Here is a 19449-nt window from a genome sequence, read left to right as displayed (position 1 = left end):
CACCAGTAACAACACTATCATCACAACACCAGTAACAACACTATCATCACAATACCAGTAACAACACTATCATCACAACACCAGTAACACTATCATCACAACACCAGTAACAACACTATCATCACAACACCAGTAACAACACTATCACAACACCAGTAACACTATCATCACAACACCAGTAACAACACTATCATCACAACACCAGTAACAACACTATCATCACAACACCAGTAACAACACTATCATCACAACACCAGTAACACTATCACAACACCAGTAACAACACTATCATCACAACACCAGTAACAACACTATCATCACAACACCAGTAACAACACTATCATCACAACACCAGTAACAACACTATCATCACAACACCAGTAACAACACTATCATCACAACACCAGTAACAACACTATCATCACAACACCAGTAACACTATCATCACAACACCAGTAACACTATCATCACAACACCAGTAACAACACTATCATCACAACACCAGTAACAACACTATCATCACAACACCAGTAACAACACTATCATCACAACACCAGTAACAACACTATCATCACAACACCAGTAACAACACTATCATCACAACACCAGTAACACTATCACAACACCAGTAACAACACTATCATCACAACACCAGTAACAACACTATCATCACAACACCAGTAACAACACTATCATCACAACACCAGTAACAACACTATCATCACAACACCAGTAACACTATCATCACAACACCAGTAACACTATCATCACAACACCAGTAACAACACTATCATCACAACACCAGTAACAACACTATCATCACAACACCAGTAACAACACTATCATCACAACACCAGTAACAACACTATCATCACAACACCAGTAACACTATCATCACAACACCAGTAACACTATCATCACAACACCAGTAACAACACTATCATCACAACACCAGTAACAACACTATCATCACAACACCAGTAACAACACTATCATCACAACACCAGTAACAACACTATCATCACAACACCAGTAACAACACTATCATCACAACACCAGTAACAACACTATCATCACAACACCAGTAACAACACTATCATCACAACACCAGTAACAACACTATCATCACAACACCAGTAACAACACTGTCATCACAACACCAGTAACAACACTATCATCACAACACCAGTAACAACACTGTCATCACAAACCAATAATAACACTATCATCACAATACCAGTAACAACACTATCATCACAACATCAGTAACACTATCATCACAACACCAGTAACAACACTATCATCACAACATCAGTAACACTATCATCACAACACCAGTAACAACACTATCATCACAACACCAGTAACAACACTATCATCACAACATCAGTAACACTATCATCACAACACCAGTAACAACACTATCACAACACCAGTGACAACACTATCATCACAACACCAGTGACAACACTATCATCACAACACCAGTAACAATACTATCATCACAACACCAGTAACAACACTATCATCACAACACCAGTAACACTATAACACCAGTAAGAACACTATCATCACAACACCAGTAACAACACTATCATCACAACACCAGTAACAACACTATCATCACAACACCAGTAACAACACTATCATCACAACACCAGTAACAACACTATCATCACAACACCAGTAACAACACTATCATCACAACACCAGTAACAACACTATCATCACAACACCAGTAACAACACTATCATCACAATACCAGTAACAACACTATCATCACAACACCAGTAACACTATCATCACAACACCAGTAACAACACTATCATCACAACACCAGTAACAACACTATCATCACAACACCAGTAACACTATCATCACAACACCAGTAACAACACTATCATCACAACACCAGTAACACTATCATCACAACACCAGTAACAACACTATCATCACAACACCAGTAACACTATCACAACACCAGTAACAACACTATCATCACAACACCAGTAACAACACTATCATCACAACACCAGTAACAACACTATCATCACAACACCAGTAACAACACTATCATCACAACACCAGTAACAACACTATCATCACAACACCAGTAACACTATCATCACAACACCAGTAACACTATCATCACAACACCAGTAACAACACTATCATCACAACACCAGTAACAACACTATCATCACAACACCAGTAACAACACTATCATCACAACACCAGTAACAACACTATCATCACAACACCAGTAACAACACTATCATCACAACACCAGTAACACTATCACAACACCAGTAACAACACTATCATCACAACACCAGTAACAACACTATCATCACAACACCAGTAACAACACTATCATCACAACACCAGTAACAACACTATCATCACAACACCAGTAACACTATCATCACAACACCAGTAACACTATCATCACAACACCAGTAACAACACTATCATCACAACACCAGTAACAACACTATCATCACAACACCAGTAACAACACTATCATCACAACACCAGTAACAACACTATCATCACAACACCAGTAACAACACTATCATCACAACACCAGTAACAACACTATCATCACAACACCAGTAACACTATCATCACAACACCAGTAACACTATCATCACAACACCAGTAACAACACTATCATCACACCACCAGTAACAACACTATCATCACAACACCAGTAACAACACTATCATCACAACACCAGTAACAACACTATCATCACAACACCAGTAACAACACTATCATCACAACACCAGTAACAACACTATCATCACAACACCAGTAACAACACTATCATCACAACACCAGTAACAACACTATCATCACAACACCAGTAACAACACTATCATCACAACACCAGTAACAACACTATCATCACAACACCAGTAACAACACTATCATCACAACACCAGTAACAACACTATCATCACAACACCTCCGCCAGCCTACCAAGTGCGTGTAAAAAATATCTATACTTCATGGAGAACCTATTTTAAAACTTACAAATAAAATGAATTTTTTATTTGTTAATTATGTTTTCTCATTTATTAATCAAATGCTCTACAAATCTTCAAAGATTTTATTTTCAGAAACTGGCAGAGTATTTTCGTCAGCAGCGACAGGTTACTAACTCTCGGAGGTTGAAATATAACCTGGCAAATTGGCCTAATAACAATGCAGATCCTTTTATCAATAAGAAACATCAATGATAAAGGTTTTAAGACGATCAGAAAATATATTAAACCACGGAATGGGTGGGGGTTGAATCCATGGTGAGTGAGTCGCAAACTCCAGGGCCAGTTTTATGACTCACTGGCCATGGGTTTAAATCCCACTAGTCTCCTGGTTTGTTTTCAGTCGTGTTAATACCATTTCGTGAGACGTTCACTAGTTACTTCATGGATACAAACTTCATGGTTTTCCTCAATATCTTCAGGAAAATTATTAAAGTGGCACCTACGCAGCCCAAAACCAATCCAAGTTTTCCTCAAAGTAAAACACGAGCGTTTTAAAAGTTTGAAGCTTATTCGAAGAGGCATTTTTCAGTTATTGCCAACAAATCTTAATACACTAACCATGTTAGTAACTTGCTTCTATATGACCTAAACTGACTGGAACTCTTCTTATAAGATACATTACATATTAATGATTTAAGTTGTTTACAAAGACGGAGTCCAGTCATCCCGTACGTCTGTCTGGGCTAAGTAATGCTTCCCGGGCCACGACCTAGCTGGTGGGGCCCGTCACGTGACACCAGACTAATGGACGAAGAGATCCACAAAGGATGGTACACATTGCCACGTGCGGCCCAAGGACCGCACGTGGTCCTTATAGGAAATGAGTGCGGCCCTCACATGAAATTATCAATTCACTTTTATGTAGGTTACACACTGCGGTGCCAACAATTACAAAATATTATTCATCGATAAAATAATTACAAAATGCGACCCTCCTTTAAATTTGGCTTTTCAAATTGGCTTTTCTATATTAAAAGGTTGGGAACTAGTGTTATATAATAAACAAGACTGCACCATTGACATGAGGTAATTTCATGGGAAAAATACCTAATAATTTAAAAATAAAATTGGTAAATTGACACCCATATACTGCAATAACAACCCAAACCTTCCTCTTGGTAAAATACGTCAGCACTGGAAGTTTGAACCCGATCAGAAAATGCGTATTCAAGTTATTACATGGACACTAATAACAGAGCCTGTGAGTGGAAAGCCCCCCCGAGGGGCAGCTTAAAATGAAAACCTGAAGAGAAATGGACGGGCGTTCTCAAGCTATTAATGAAAACCTTCCAGGAAGGTGAAAAAAAAGGAGTCAGTCAACAGTTTTAAGATGGCGCCACCAGAGGGCCTCAGTATATTGCTTGAGGCTGAAACTTTCTTACATTTCTGAAAATTGAACTTTGTTTCTCATTAATCTCAACTTCCGCAAGTCTTTGCAGACTTTCTCAACAATTACGTCACGGCTTAACATACACTAGATTTAGAAAAGAATAAATTAATAAAAATTATATATATATATATATATATATATATATATATATATATATATATATATATATATATATATATATATATATATATATATATATAATATATATATATATATATATATATATATATATATATATATATATATATATATATATATATATATATATATATATATATATAATATATATATATATATATATATATATATATATATATATATATATATATATATATATATATAATATATATATATATATATATATATATATATATATATATATATATATATAATATAATATATATATATATATATATATATATATATATATATATATATATATATATATATATATATATGACCCCCGAAACCCTCTCCAGGTATACTCCAGTGGTGACCTGTACTTAGCTCTGTGAAGATCTGTCCAGTGTGTTCTCCGCGAATCTGTCTAAGATGTCCTCTCTTGAGCAACTCTACCAGCAGCTAAAAGAGGAGCTTAGGATTGCTGAGCTTGAAATACGGCGACTGATGGAGGAAAACAAGAGGATTCGAACTAATCTTCCTGTTGTGAGTCCTCAGGTCAAGAGAGGAACCTGGTCAGTGACCGGCCAACATGGAACGAAGCTCAAAATCAAGAAGACTGTTGGAGTGGCGGAAACAACGAAGATCCAGAAGACTGCTGTGGAGACTTCCAACCCATTTTCAGTGTTACCAGACGAATGTGTGTTGTCTACTGGAAACGTCGCTATGAGTACCAAGGAATCATTGACAGAGGAGAGTGAGTCGACATCCCTTAAAACACAAACGAAGACCATCGAAAACGTCTCTACGAACTCCACCAGTGAAGGTAAGAACATTGTTTTAGTTGGGGACAGTCAAGTGAAATTTATGGATAGGGCATTTTGTCTTAGGGACAGGAAGAGGAGGCAGAGGGTATGTTTTCCTGGGGCTGGGATGGGGGATATCGTTAGCCGTCTGGACGACATCATGAAAGGTAATGGGAGCAATCCTATTATCTGCCTCAGTGCGGGAGGCAACGATGTTGGCAGACATAGGAGTGAAGACCTGATTAGCAGGTATAGGACAGCAATAGAGATAATTAGGAAGAAAGGTGGGAGACCTGTGATCTGTGGCATTTTGCCCAGGAGAGGAGTTGGAAATGAATGGTTGTCCAGGGCAATTGGTGTCAACTGCTGGCTGGACAAACACTGTAAGGAAAATGCAGTGACATTCATAGACAACTGGGACCTCTTCTATGGCAGAAATGACATGTATGCCAGGGATGGGGTTCACTTATCTAGGTTTGGGGTAGGAGCACTGGCTAACGCAGTGGAGGGAGCTGTTAGGTCTTTAAACTAGAAATAGATAGTGGTACGGGTTTTCGTGTAAAGTCAAGGTATTCTGAGTGTAGCGACAGTGTGAGTTTTAAGGAAACCAGTTATAGGAAGAATGAGGAAGAATTATTGGTGAATATAGGAAAGCCAGTGGCATTAGGTGATAAGGAGAGTAACAGGCATAATGGAGGAACAGTAATTAGCAGGAAGAAAAAAGAGAAGGGAGGGTTTCTGAAAATATATTATACTAACAGTCGTAGTGCGAGAAATAAGATGGACGAATTGAGATTAGTTGCAAGTGCGGGTAACATTGATGTTTTTGCCATAACTGAGACGTGGTATAATATGAAAAATAGGGACATGCCTGCTGAATCTCACATTCAGGGTTTTAAATTGTTCCAAGTAGACAGAAATATCGGAAAGGGGGGTGGGGTGGTACTCTCTGTCCGAGATCATTTCAATTGTTGCATAAAAACTGGTATAAAGTCCGAAACACATACTGAGTCTGTTTGGATAGAATTTTCAGAGGGGCATAAAAAATTGATTTTAGGTGTGATATACCGTCCCCCAAACTTGGATAGAGACCAAGGAAGACTACTGTGGGAGGAAACTGTTAAGGCCACAAGGCACGACAACGTTGTGATTCTAGGAGACACTAACTTTTGTCAGATTGACTGGAATTTTTTGACAGGGAATTTAGAATCTAATGACTTTTTAGAAGTAGTGCAGAATTGTTTTTTGAAGCAGTTTGTGACAGAACCTACAAGGGGTAATAACCTGCTTGACTTGGTTCTGGCAAACAAGGAATCACTTGTTAATAATTTAGAAATTTCAGAGGAACTTGGTACAAGTGACCACAAATCAATTACCTTTAGCATTGAATGGAAGTATGATATTAGGAATAACTCAGTAACAGTCCCAGATTTTCGCTTAGCAGATTACGATGGGCTTAGAGAACACTTATCATCTGTTGACTGGGGTAACGAAGAGGGCAATCAATACGAGAGTTTTCTAGACACTATAAATGCTGCCCAGAGAACATTTATCCCGTATAAAGAAATTAGATCGAATAGAAATGACCCAAAATGGATGAATAATAGTCTCAAATATCTTTTAGGCCAGAAAAAAGGAATTTATAGGCGCATCAAAAGAGATGAGGGTCATCTTATGAATCATTATACTGGCATTAAGAGGAACATTAAAAAGGGGATACGGAAAGCTAAATGGGACTATGAAATTAAAGTTCCTAGGGAATCGAAAACTAACCCGAAAAGTTTTTTTCAGGTATATAGAACAAAAGTTAGAGATAAGATAGGTCCCCTTAAAGATAGTTCTGGGCATCTTACTGACAAGGAGAATGAAATGTGCTCTATTCTTAATAATTATTTTCTCTCAGTTTTCACTCAGGACACTAACAATATCCCAGTAATAAATTTTTATAGTGGGCCTGAAGACGATAAATTATGCAATATCATAGTCACTAGTGAAATGGTTGTGAAGCAGATAGACAGACTGAAGCAAAATAAGTCGCCGGGTCCTGATAAGTTTTTTTCAAGGGTTCTTAAGGAATGCAAAATGGAACTCTGTGAACCATTAACTAATATTTTTAATTTATCTCTTCAAACAGGTGTAGTGTCTGATATGTGGAAGATGGCTAATGTAATTCCTATTTTTAAAGCAGGGGACAATTCGTTACCGTCAAATTACCGCCCAATAAGCCTGACCTCAATTGTAGGCAAATTACTAGAGTCAATGATAGCTGAGATTATAAGAAGCCGTCTCGATAAGCATAGCTTGATTAATGATACTCAGCATGGATTCACGAGAGGCCGTTCTTGTCTAATTTATTAACTTTCTTCAGTAAAGCTTTTGAGGCTGTTGATCACGATAAAGAATTTGATATTATTTACTTAGATTTTAGTAAGGCGTTTGATAGAGTTCCGCACCAAAGACTGTTAAAGAAAGTGGCAGCTCATGGCATTGGGGGAAAAGTGCTCTCGTGGATCGAGTCATGGCTCACAGACAGGAAGCAGTGTCCATAAATGGGGCTAAATCCGGGTGAGGATCTGTAACAAGTGGCGTACCACAGGGATCAGTCTTAGGCCCGTTGTTGCTTATAATATATATCAATGACCTTGATGAGGGTATTACTAGTGATATGAACAAATTCGCCGATGACACAAAGATAGGTAGGATAATTGATTCAAACGTAGATGTTAGGGAACTTCAGGAGGATTTAGACAAACTCTATTCTTGGTCAGAAAAGTGGCAGATGCAGTTCAATGTAGATAAATGCAAGGTTCTGAAGCTTGGGAGTGCCCATAACCCTAGCACTTATAAGTTAAATAATGTAGATCTTAGCCATACAGATTGCGAAAAGGACTTGGGGGTTATGGTAAGCAGCAACCTTAAACCAAGACAGCAGTGCCTAAGCATACGTAATAAGGCAAATAGATTATTGGGATTTATATCAAGAAGTGCAAGGAACAGAAGTCCAGAGGTCATACTGCAGCTTTATACATCATTAGTAAGGCCTCACCTAGATTATGCAGCTCAGTTCTGGTCTCCATATTACAGAATGGACATGAATTCGTTAGAAAACATTCAGCGTAGAATGACTAAATTAATACATAGCATTAGAAATCTTCCCTATGAAGAAAGATTGAAGAGTCTTAAATTACATTCACTTGTTAGACGAAGAACGAGGAGAGACATGATCGAAGTGTACAAGTGGAAGATAGGTATTAATAAAGGGGATATTAATAAGATCTTGAGGATGTCTCTCCAAGAGAGAACCCGCAGTAATGGATTTAAATTAGACAAGTTTAGATTTAGAAAGGACATAGGAAAGTACTGGTTTGGAAATAGGGTAGTTGATGAGTGGAACAGTCTGCCTAGTTTGGTTATTGAAGCTAGGACTTTGGGTAGTTTCAAATTTAGGTTGGATAAATATATGAGTGAGAGGGGTTGGATTTGATTGGGACTTGCAAATGAGTGGATAGAGTTATCAGAAATTATTTCTTGAGTAGCATTGAAAATTGGGTTGGGCAAATGTTTTGTTAGTGGGATGGATTGCAAAGGACCGGCTTAGTATGGGCCAACAGGCCTGCTGCAGTGATCTTCCTTTCTTATGTTCTTATGTACTCCAGACAATGTTGTGTATAAGTCCAGCAGTTTTCATGTGATGTTATTATACGGTCTTTTTGATCCGTGTTCAGTCTCATCTTGTAAAGCAGGTGGTGAGGGGACTGATGAACCTGGGTGGTTCTTGAAGCAGGTGGTGAGGGACTGATTAACCTGGGTGGTTCTTGAAGCAGGTGGTGAGGGACTGATTAACCTGGGTGGTTCTTGAAGCAGGTGGTGAGGGACTGATTAACCTGGGTGGTTCTTGAAGCAGGTGGTGAGGGACTGATTAACCTGGGTGGTTCTTGAAGCAGGTGGTGAGGGACTGATTAACCTGGGTGGTTCTTGAAGCAGGTGGTGAGGGACTGATTAACCTGGGTGGTTCTTGAAGCAGGTGGTGAGGGACTGATTAACCTGGGTGGTTCTTGAAGCAGGTGGTGAGGGACTGATTAACCTGGGTGGTTCTTGAAGCAGGTGGTGAGGGACTGATTAACCTGGGTGGTTCTTGAAGCAGGTGGTGAGGGACTGATTAACCTGGATGGTTCTTGAAGCAGGTGGTTAGGGACTGATTAACCTGGGTGGTTCCTGAAGCAGGAGGTGAGGACTGATTAACCTGGGTATTTTTTGAAGCAGGTGGTGAGGGACTGATTAACCTGGGTGGTTCTTGAAGCAGGTGGTGAGGGACTCATTAACCAGGGTAGTTATTGAAGCAGGTGGTGAGGGACTGATTAACCTGGGTGGTTCCTGAAGCAGGTGGTGAGGGACTGATGAACCTGGGTGGTTCCTGAAACAGGTGGTGAGGGACTGGTTAACCTGGGAGGTTCTTGAAGCAGGTAGTAAGGGACTGGTTAATCTGGGTGGTTCTTGAAGCAGGTGGTGAGGAACTGGTTAACCTGGGAGTTTCGTGAAGTAGGTGGTGAGGGACTAATTAACCTCGGTGGTTCCTGAAGCAGGTGGTGAGGGACTGATTAACCTCGGTGGTTCCTGAAGCAGGTGGTGAGGGACTGATTAACCTCGGTGGTTCCTGAAGCAGGTGGTGAAGGACTGATTAACCTGGGTGGTTCCTGAAGCAGGTGGTGAGGGACTGCTTAACTTGGGTGGTTCCTGAAGCAGGTGGTGAGGGACTGGTTAACCTGGGTGGTTCTTGAAGCAGTTGATGAGGGACTGGTTAACCTGGGTGGTTCCTGAAGCAGGTGGTGAGGGATTGGTTAGCCTGGGTGGTTCTTGAAGCAGGTGGTGAGGGATTGGTTAACCTGGGAGGTTCTTGAAGCAGGTGGTGAGGGACTGGTTAACCTGGGAGGTTCTTGAAGCAGGTGGTGAGGGACTGGTTAACCTGGGAGGTTCTTGAAGCAGGTGGTGAGGGACTGGTTAACCTGGGAGGTTCGTGAAGCAGATGGTGAGCGACTGGTTAACCTGGGAGGTTCGTGAAGCAGATGGTGAGCGACTGGTTAACCTGGGAGGTTCTTGAAGCAGGTGGTGAGGTACTGGTTAACCTAGGAGGTTCTCGAAGCAGGGGAAGGACTGGTTAACCTAGGTGGTTCTTGAAGCAGGTGGTGAGTTACTGGTTCACTTGCAGCATGTGGCGAGGGACTGGTTCACTTGCAGCATGTGGTGAGGAACTGGTTCACTTGCAGCAGGTGGTGAGGGACTGGTTCACTTGCAGCATGTGGAGAGGGACTGGTTCACTTGTAGCAGGTGGCGAGGGACTGGTTCACTTGCAGCATGTGGTGAGGGACTGGTTCACTTGCAGCAGGTGGTGAGGGACTGGTTCACTTGAAGCAGGTGGTGAGGGACTACTTCACTTGCAGCAGGTGGTGAGGGAGTGGTTCACTTGCAGCAGGTGGTGAGGGACTGGTTGACTTGCAGCAGGTGGTGAGGGACTGGTTCGCTTGCAGCAGGTGGTGAGGGACTGGTTCGCTTGCAGCAGGTGGTGAGGGACTGGTTCGCTTGCAGCAGGTGGTGAGGGACTGGTTCACTTGCAGCAGGTGGTGAGGGACCGGTTCACTTGCAGCAGGTGGTGATTATTATATTATTACAATAAAAAAGAAGCGCTAAGCCACAAGGGCTATACAGCGCTGCAGGGTAGGGAAGGAAGCGAGGGTATTGGGCGGCAGAAAGGGGAGAGGGATGATCAGTAGGTTACAGAAAACAGCGGGGCAGGGGATAGTGCAGGGGTAGAGGGTAGCAAGAGATTGAGGTAGAAAGGGCTGAAGGTATCAGAGTTTGTGAAGTCAGTCAGTTGTTGTCAATAAGTCAATGAGAAAGTCCGGATGAAAGGTGGGTCCATCAGCGAGAAGGGAAGGTAAAGAGAGAGCAGCGGAGTGAAGACGACGGAGGTAAATTCTGCGTGCTCGTTGATAAAGTGGGCAGTCTGACAGAATGTGGCTGACTGATAATGGAACCTGACAATTCTCACAGAGAGGAGCAGGGCGCCTCTCCATGAGATATCCATGAGTAAGACGAGTATGGCCAATGCGAAGACGGGAGAAAGTAGTCTCCCAACCTCGACACTGGTGACAAGAAGACGGCCAGTAACCTATACTCGGTTTAATAGATTGAAGTTTGTTACCGAGCATAGTAGACCAATGTTGTTGCCAATGGGTGTGAAGGTGGGTAGGTATTGCAGCAAAATAGTCCGTAAATGGAATACCTCTGTATGAAACTGGTAGGTCATGTACTGCTGACCGTGCAGCAGTGTCTGCCTGTTCATTGCCCTGTACGTCAGCATGACCAGGGACCCAACAAAAAACAATATCTTTATGCTTGGTAAAGGTGCGGCGTAGCCATAGTTGGATACAGAGGACTAAGGGATGAGGTGTATCAAATTTCTGTATAGCCTGTAAAGCACTAAGGGAGTCTGAGACAACCACAAATGATGACACAGGCATAGATGCAATACGGATAAGTGCTGCAAGAATGGCATACAATTCAGCAGTAAAAATACTAGCCGAAGATAGTAAATGCCCTCGTACGACGCTGTCCGGAAACACTGCTGGGATTCCTATGCCATCAGAAGACTTAGAGCCATCTGTGTACACTGCAATGGCATGAGAATGAGAGTGGAAGTGGTCAAGAAAAAGAGAGCGGGAAGCGACCGTAGACAGTTGGGCTTTCGAGCAAGGGAGAGAGAAAGAACAGACTCGAACAGCTGGAACTTCCCAGAGGGGTAGGGAAAAGTGAGATGCTACATGAACATAGAAAGGTGGTAATTGAAGAGAAGACAAGAGCGAATGTAGGCAAAGAGATAAGGGACGGAGTAAACAGGGGCGGCGAACAAATAATGTCTACTAATATCAGTGATCATTCTATAAATGGAAGGATTGCGGAGATCATGGGAGTGTACATAGTAGCGAAGGCAATGGGCATCACAGCGATCGGATAAGGATGGAACATTCGCTTTTGCATAGAGGCTCTAAACAGGGAAAGAGCGAAAAGCACCAAGGCATAAACGTAATCCTTGGTGATGAATGGGGTTAAGGCTAGAGAGAGTAGCAGGAGAGGCTGCTGAATAGATCTGGTCACCATAATCAAGTTTCGATAGAATGAGGGTTGAATGTAGGCGAAGGAGAGTTCGACGATCAGCTCCCCATGAAAGATGAGCAAGGGTTTTAAGAAGGTTCAGCCGGCTGTGACAAGTTGCCTTCAGAGAGGTAATGTGAGGTTTCCAGGATAACCTACGGTCAAAGAGGAGGCCCAGAAACCTGACTGTATCACGTTCAGGGAAACGGGAGCCATAGAGGTACAAAGGATGATCGGAGATGACAGAGCGTCTAGTGAAAGTAATTTGGTGAGTTTTGGTGCTGGAAAATTTAAACCCATGTGTGGTGGCCCAATTGGAAACACAGTCGATCGCATGCTGGAGAGAAACTGTAATGAGGTGACAGTCAGCGCCTGCACAGGCAATAGCAAAGTAATCAACATAGAGTGATGACCAAATATTTGATGGAAGACTAGAGGCCAAATCATTTATAGCAAGGAGAAAAAGTGTTGTGCTCAGAACATATCCCTGGGGGACACCTTCAGCTTGGATAAAGTCCAGGGAGAGTACATTATTAACCCAAACACGGAAATGTCTGTCAGTTAAAAAGTTCTTAAGGAAGGATGGTAGATTGCCTCGGAGGCGTAAGGAGTGGGCTTGGGCCAAAATATTATACCTCCAAGTTGTGTCATATGCCTTCTCAAGGTCAAAAAATATGGCAATAACTGAGTGGTTATTCGCAAAGGCATTACGAACATATGTATCCAAACGTAGTAAGGGGTCTATGGTAGAATGTCCCTTATAAAAGCCATATTGACGAGTGGAGAGACTGTTGTGTGTCTCTAAATACCACCCTAAACGTCTATTTACCAGGCGTTCCATCACTTTGCAAACTGCACTGGTAAGAGCAATGGGACGATAGTGGGAGGCTTCATGTCCCGTAGTACCCGGTTTGCGGAAAGGGAGAACAATGGCAGATTTCCACGGCTGTGGAAGAACTCCTTGTGACCAAATAAGATTGAAAAGGCGTAATAGGACTGCAAGGGCTGACTGATGTAAATGTTGTAGCATACGAATATGAATGTCATCGGGCCCAGCTGCCGATGATCGGCAAGCTGAGAGTGTTGCCTCCAGTTCTTGAAGTGTAAAAGGCACATTATACTGTTCTTCTCTGAGAGAAGAAAAGTCCAAGGATGCTAACTCTCTGGCAGACTTTGAGGAAAGAAACGAGGGGCATAGACGAAGCCCCTGCGAAATATGGACCAGATGATTACCAATTTCATTGGCAACATTTAGTGGGTTTGCTATATCAACACCGGCAACCCGCAGAACAGGAGCCGGGTCAGGAGAATATTTACCACTCAGTTTTCGTACTTTTTTCCAGACTGCACTCATAGAGGAAGCAGAGGTGATGGTGGAGACAATCTCGCCAGCAAGTGCGTTTAGCATCACGGATGACACGGTGAGCGCACACTTCTGCTTAAAATCAAGAAGTCTCTCCGTGGCTCTATTGTACCGGTACCTGCCCATGCAGCGCGTTTCAAACGTACTGCACGAGCACAAGCAGGAGACCACCAAGGTACGTATTTCTGAGAATGCCTGCCCGAAGTTTGGGGTATAGAATGAGAAGCTGCCATTAAAACAGAGGACGAGAAGAGGTGTAAAAGCTCATCAATGGAGGACGAAGAAGGAACCTCACTGAAAACAGTTAGTTGTGAGTAAAGGTTCCAATTTGCCTGATCAAATTGCCAGCGTGGGATACAAAGAAGTGGTGAATATGAAGGGGAAGTAAGAATGATTGGAAAATGATCGCTGTCATGTAAATCCGGGAGAAGAGGCCAGGTGAAGTCTAATGCGGCAGAGGAAGAGCAGACAGAGATTGATGCAAGAGAGAGTGTGAGTCCAAGGATCAATATGGGTGTGAGTACCTGTATTTAAAACATGGAGGGGGTGGGTAGCAAGAAAAGCCTCTAACTGAATGCCATGGGAATCACAGTGAGACCTCCCCAGAGGAAATGATGGGCATTAAAATCGCCAAGTAACAGAAGCGGTGGCAGTAATGACGAAACAAGAAAGGCAATATCCGGAATAGATAATGCCCGAGAAGGAGAGAGAGATAAAGAACAGAGTGTATACCACCTATGCAAGTAGATACGGGCTGCTGTATAATGCAGCGAAGCACGAACAAATAGCTGTTGGTACGGAATATCAGTGCGTAGAAGAAGGGCACCTTCATTAAAGGTCCCATCAGGAAAAGGATCTGAAGAATACAATAAATTATAGCCTGAGATGGGATAGATAACAGCAGAGTGTAATTTTGGTTCCTGTAAGCAAACACCAACAGGGGAAAACTGGGAGAGTAACATCTGAAGCTCACCCCGATTACCCCTGAGGCCGCGTATATTCCACTGTAAATAGGCCATGATTGGCAACGATAAAGATACCTGAAATCCGCAGGTAAGGGTTCCTATGGACTAGAGGGGTTAGAAAAGTCCACATGTGGAGGCAGCGGAAAACGTTCAAGCAGCAAAGGAACGGTGCGCTGTGAAGAAAGGAGTTGCATAGATGGAGGACAGGAGAGAAGGAACAGAGGGTGGATCAGTGTCCATTGATGGTATGGTCTCTGCAATATATTCATAGATTGCTTCATGTGTTTCAGAATTCAGAGACGTCATATGGGAGACAATATTGGGGATGGTAGGGGGAGGATGAGTAAAGATTGGAACTGTAATGGACTGTACCAAGGTAGGGGGGAGCAAAAGGGTGGAGGGAACTGGAGAAGAAGCATGGAAGGGAACAGAAGAGGCAGAAACCTGGGAGGTGGCAGAAGAGGAAGAAACTTGAGAGGGAACAGGTGAGGAAGGTACAGTATGAGGAGGAGGGTGAATCTCTACACTTGCAACAGAGCCAGTGAGAGGGAAAGAACCAGGTACAGAGACAGGGAAGGTAAAATGAGGAGGTGGAAGAAGGGAAGGAGGGGTTAAAGAACCTTTTTTTGACTTCTGAGAAGTAGAGGGATGATTGGGAGGTGTCGTACGAGATCTCGTCGATACCGAGGCTTGTGAGGGAGAACACGAAGAAGCGAGAACAGACTGAGGCGTTGAAGTAGGGACGTCTGAGCCCAGGACAGCAAAAGAATTAGATACAGGAGTGACTATGGGAGAGGTAACCACAGAGGAGGCTGCAGAAGATGAGACCCCAGAAGTGGGGGGACGTTTTGAAACACGGGAATAAGAAACACGAGGTAGTCTCCCTTGGAGGCGGAGATGAGAAACTGCCATGGCATAAGGGGGACCTTCTGCCTCTTTGAGGTAACTGATTTCCTGCTCATTTAAGTAGACTTGGCAATGGCGAGAGTATGAAGGGTGAGCCTCATGACAATTAAGGCAAGAGGGAGGTCGATTGCAAGACGTATTAGAATGGTCATCGGCACCACAGACTGGGCATTCGGCTATAGATCTGCAATTTTTCGCTGGATGGCCAAATTGCCAGCAATTTCTACACTGTTGCTGTGTAGGGATCACCTTTCGAATTTGTAACCGATGTCCTGCTACATAAACTGAGGATGGGAGTTCACAGCTGTCAAAAGTTAAACGAGCCACATTGCTAGGGTATTGTCTTTGCCCATGGGCAGGAAGAACATAAGTGTCTACCTTGAGGATTGGGAGATCTTGGAGTTCCAGCTGTTCAAGAATGCCATTGCCACATGTCTGGAAATTTTGTTGAAATATGGTATGGGGCAGAATGACGGTACCACTACAAGAATTGAGGGAATGATGTTTTTCAATAGTGACAGGAACAGTATTTATATGGGAAAGAAGAGAAAGATCATGAGCTTGGGTAGCATTCTGTACAGTGATGATGCGCATACCGCTCTTAAGAGCATGAAAAGAAATATCTTTACCAACATGGCGTAGGAGTGCCTTGCCAATACTATGGTCGGAAAGATAGGCAATAGAGGAAGTCGGTCGTAAAGTGAAGAATTTAGTCCATTGTGTATTCTGAAACTGAGCGTGGAAAGGGAGTGCAGGACGTGTCAATCTTTTCTGAGAAGAATGAGGTGGAGAAGTATCATCAGCAGGTAATTGTCGTTGGCATTTAGGAGTGGGACCAGAGTTGGTCCGACGTGGAATGGGCCGGCAATTCGAAAATTGCCGCACTGTAGAGGGAGAGGCCAGAAGCATAGTCAAAGGAGAGCAGAGGTCAGATAAATGGAAGGAGTCAGTCGAGACCTCAGTACCTGAAGTGGGTGAGGAAACAGCACCAGCAAGAGGTACAGAGGCATTAGGAGTGTAGGAAGAGTGGTCCAAAGACGAGGCAGGTTCAGAACAGGGTGCGGTATCAAGAAGGTGCCCGGGGGTAGCAGGTTCATGGACTAGGGCTTCCATGGTTAGGTTACTTCTTTCTTTTTGTTTTTAAGAAAAAAAAGAAAGAAAAAAGAAAAATAAAAAAAAAGAATAAAAAAGGGGGGACTGGGGAGGGATAGTTCCTGGGAGGAATGAGAGGGCCAGAAATCTCCCTCCGCGCCCAAGAGGACCTCAGCAGGGCAAGTAGTGCAGATGCAGCATGGAACCCGTGCCATATCCTACCCATCATGTCAGTAAACCAGCAATCCGGGATAGCAACCTCACATCTGCCGAGCTACCTTGGTGGACAAAAGAGAGGGCGGCCGGATATCTGCCACAAAGCATACCTCCTTTGGCCACCACCCCGGGAATCCGAAAGGCAGCCTCTAGAGCAGTGGTTCCCAAACTGGGGGTAAATTACCCCCTGGGGGTAATTTAACCATTTTTGGGGGGTAATGGAGGGGTGACAGAAAAAAAGTTATGAATTCTGAAAATCAAGAAAACAATGCGGTACCCGGTATGAGGATTATTGTTAACTTTGTCTTAGTATATAAAGTTGTAAAGTAAACCTATTATAAGTAAGTAATAAAGTTAAACCAAATAACAATAAACATCAAAAACTAATATACAGTATTAGAAAAGAAGAAATATATAGCTAAGTGTGTGGAAACCCAAAAGTATTTTGACAAGTATGCTTCAGGACAAAAGTCACTCAGTAGCCCAGATCGACCTGTCCAGTATGCGTCACTCACTTCCTGAGGCTGCCTCTATTTCACACTGTCAGTTTATCTGTGAGCATCAGCCGAGGTAGACATAAGCTGGTATGTATGTGTACTGCCCTTTGCAGTATATAGTTAGTATTTACCCACTGTTACTGTGAATTTGTAGCTATTATTAATTTTATATATAATGTATGTGTGGTTCTTACGTTTTCAATGGTTTTGCTAGGATTAGCAGAGTATGCGAGGCTGTATACGTTCACGTTTAGCCATATATATCAATAATAACAACATTTTGTGAAAGGGGTAACATGCTTTATGTGGCATGTTAAATTGGGTAACAAGCTGAAAAAGTTTGGGAACCACTGCTCTAGAGATACACCTGTCGCCCGAAAGATACCCAAAGCCACTCCCCGGACCGGAGGGGGATTCGGACATCCCCAGGTGATCCAGATTCCACGGCAAACTACACCACCGCCAAGAACCTCAACGGAATGGGATGGACGACCCCGGTACCCTTTCCCCTACCCAGGAACTAGCCTGCCTGTGGAAAAAAAAAGGCCAAAAAGAGGAAGGGTAATAGGGAGGGGTGGGGAGGAGGAGGAGGAAAAGAAAAAGGGAGGATGGGATAAGGGAGGGGGGATTGGGGGGTAATTAGGTTCGGTCTGAGGAAGGAAACCAACAGGTCTAATTCCTCAGACCAAGAGCCTCTTCACCACGCCAAGGAGACCCCCTTGAAGAGGAGCATGTGGTGAGGGAATGGTTCACGTGCAGCATGTGGTGAGGGACTGGTTCACTTGCAGCAGGTAGTGAGGGACTGGCTCACTTAAAGCATGTGGTGAGGGACTGGTTCACTTGCAGCATGTGGTGAGGGACTGGTTCACTTGCAGCATGTGGTGAGGGACTGGTTCACTTGCAGCATGTGGCGAGGGACTGGTTCACTTGCAGCTTGTGGTGAGGGACTGGTTCACTTGAAGCAGGTGGTGAGGGACTGGTTCATTTGCAGCATGTCGTGAGGGACTGGTTCACTTGCAGCAGGTGGTGAGGGAATGGTTCGCTTGCAGCATGTGGTGAAGGAATGGTTCACTTGCAGCAGGTGGTGAGGGAATGGTTCACTTGCAGCAGGTGGTGAGGGACTGGTTCACTTGCAGCAGGTGGTGAGGGACTGGTTCACTTGCAGCAGATGGTGAGGGAATGGTTCACTTGCAGCAGGTGGTGAAGGATTGGTTCACTTGAAGCAGGTGGTGAGGGACTGGTTCACTTGAAGCAGGTGGTGAGGGACTGGTTCACTTGCAGTAGGTGGTGAGGGACTGGTTCACTTGAAGCAGGTGGTGAGGGACTGGTTCACTTGCAGCAGGTGGTGAGGGAATGGTTCACTTGCAGCATGTGGTGAGGGACTGGCTCACTTGCAGCAGGTGGTGAGGGAATGGTTCACTTGCAGCAGGTGGTGAGGGAATGGTTCACTTGCAGCAGGTGGTGAGGGAATGGTTCACTTGCAGCAGGTGGTGAGGGACTGGTTCACTTGAAGCAGGTGGTGAGGGAATGGTTCACTTGAAGCAGGTGGTGAGGGAATGGTTCACTTGAAGCATGTGGTGAGGGACTGTTTCACTTGAAGCAGGTGGTGAGGGACTGGTTCACTTGCAGCATGTGGTGAGGGACTGGTTCACTTGCAGCATGTGGTGAGGGACTGGTTCACTTGCAGCATGTGGTGAGGGACTGGTTCACTTGCAGCATGTGGTGAGGGACTGGTTCACTTGCAGCTTGTGGTGAGGGACTGGTTCACTTGAAGCAGGTGGTGAGGGACTGGTTCATTTGCAGCATGTGGTGAGGGACTGGTTCACTTGCAGCATGTGGTGAGGGAATGGTTCGCTTGCAGCATGTGGTGAAGGAATGGTTCACTTGCAGCA

The 19449-nt window shown here is 43.5% G+C and overlaps 1 protein-coding gene across 2 annotated transcripts in view; it reads right to left on the bottom strand.

Annotated features, from left to right (window-relative positions):
- Nucleotides 1-19449, bottom strand: part of LOC128695977 (phosphatidylinositol 3,4,5-trisphosphate 3-phosphatase TPTE2) — a 602430-nt gene that overhangs the window by 243485 nt on the left and 339496 nt on the right. The gene's annotated exons all lie outside the window — the stretch shown is intronic.

This window comes from Cherax quadricarinatus, chromosome 41 (assembly GCF_038502225.1).
Source record: "Cherax quadricarinatus isolate ZL_2023a chromosome 41, ASM3850222v1, whole genome shotgun sequence".
Taxonomy (NCBI): domain Eukaryota; kingdom Metazoa; phylum Arthropoda; class Malacostraca; order Decapoda; family Parastacidae; genus Cherax; species Cherax quadricarinatus.
Note: the sequence above shows the minus strand (reverse complement) of the source record. Positions and strands in the feature narration are given on the sequence as shown.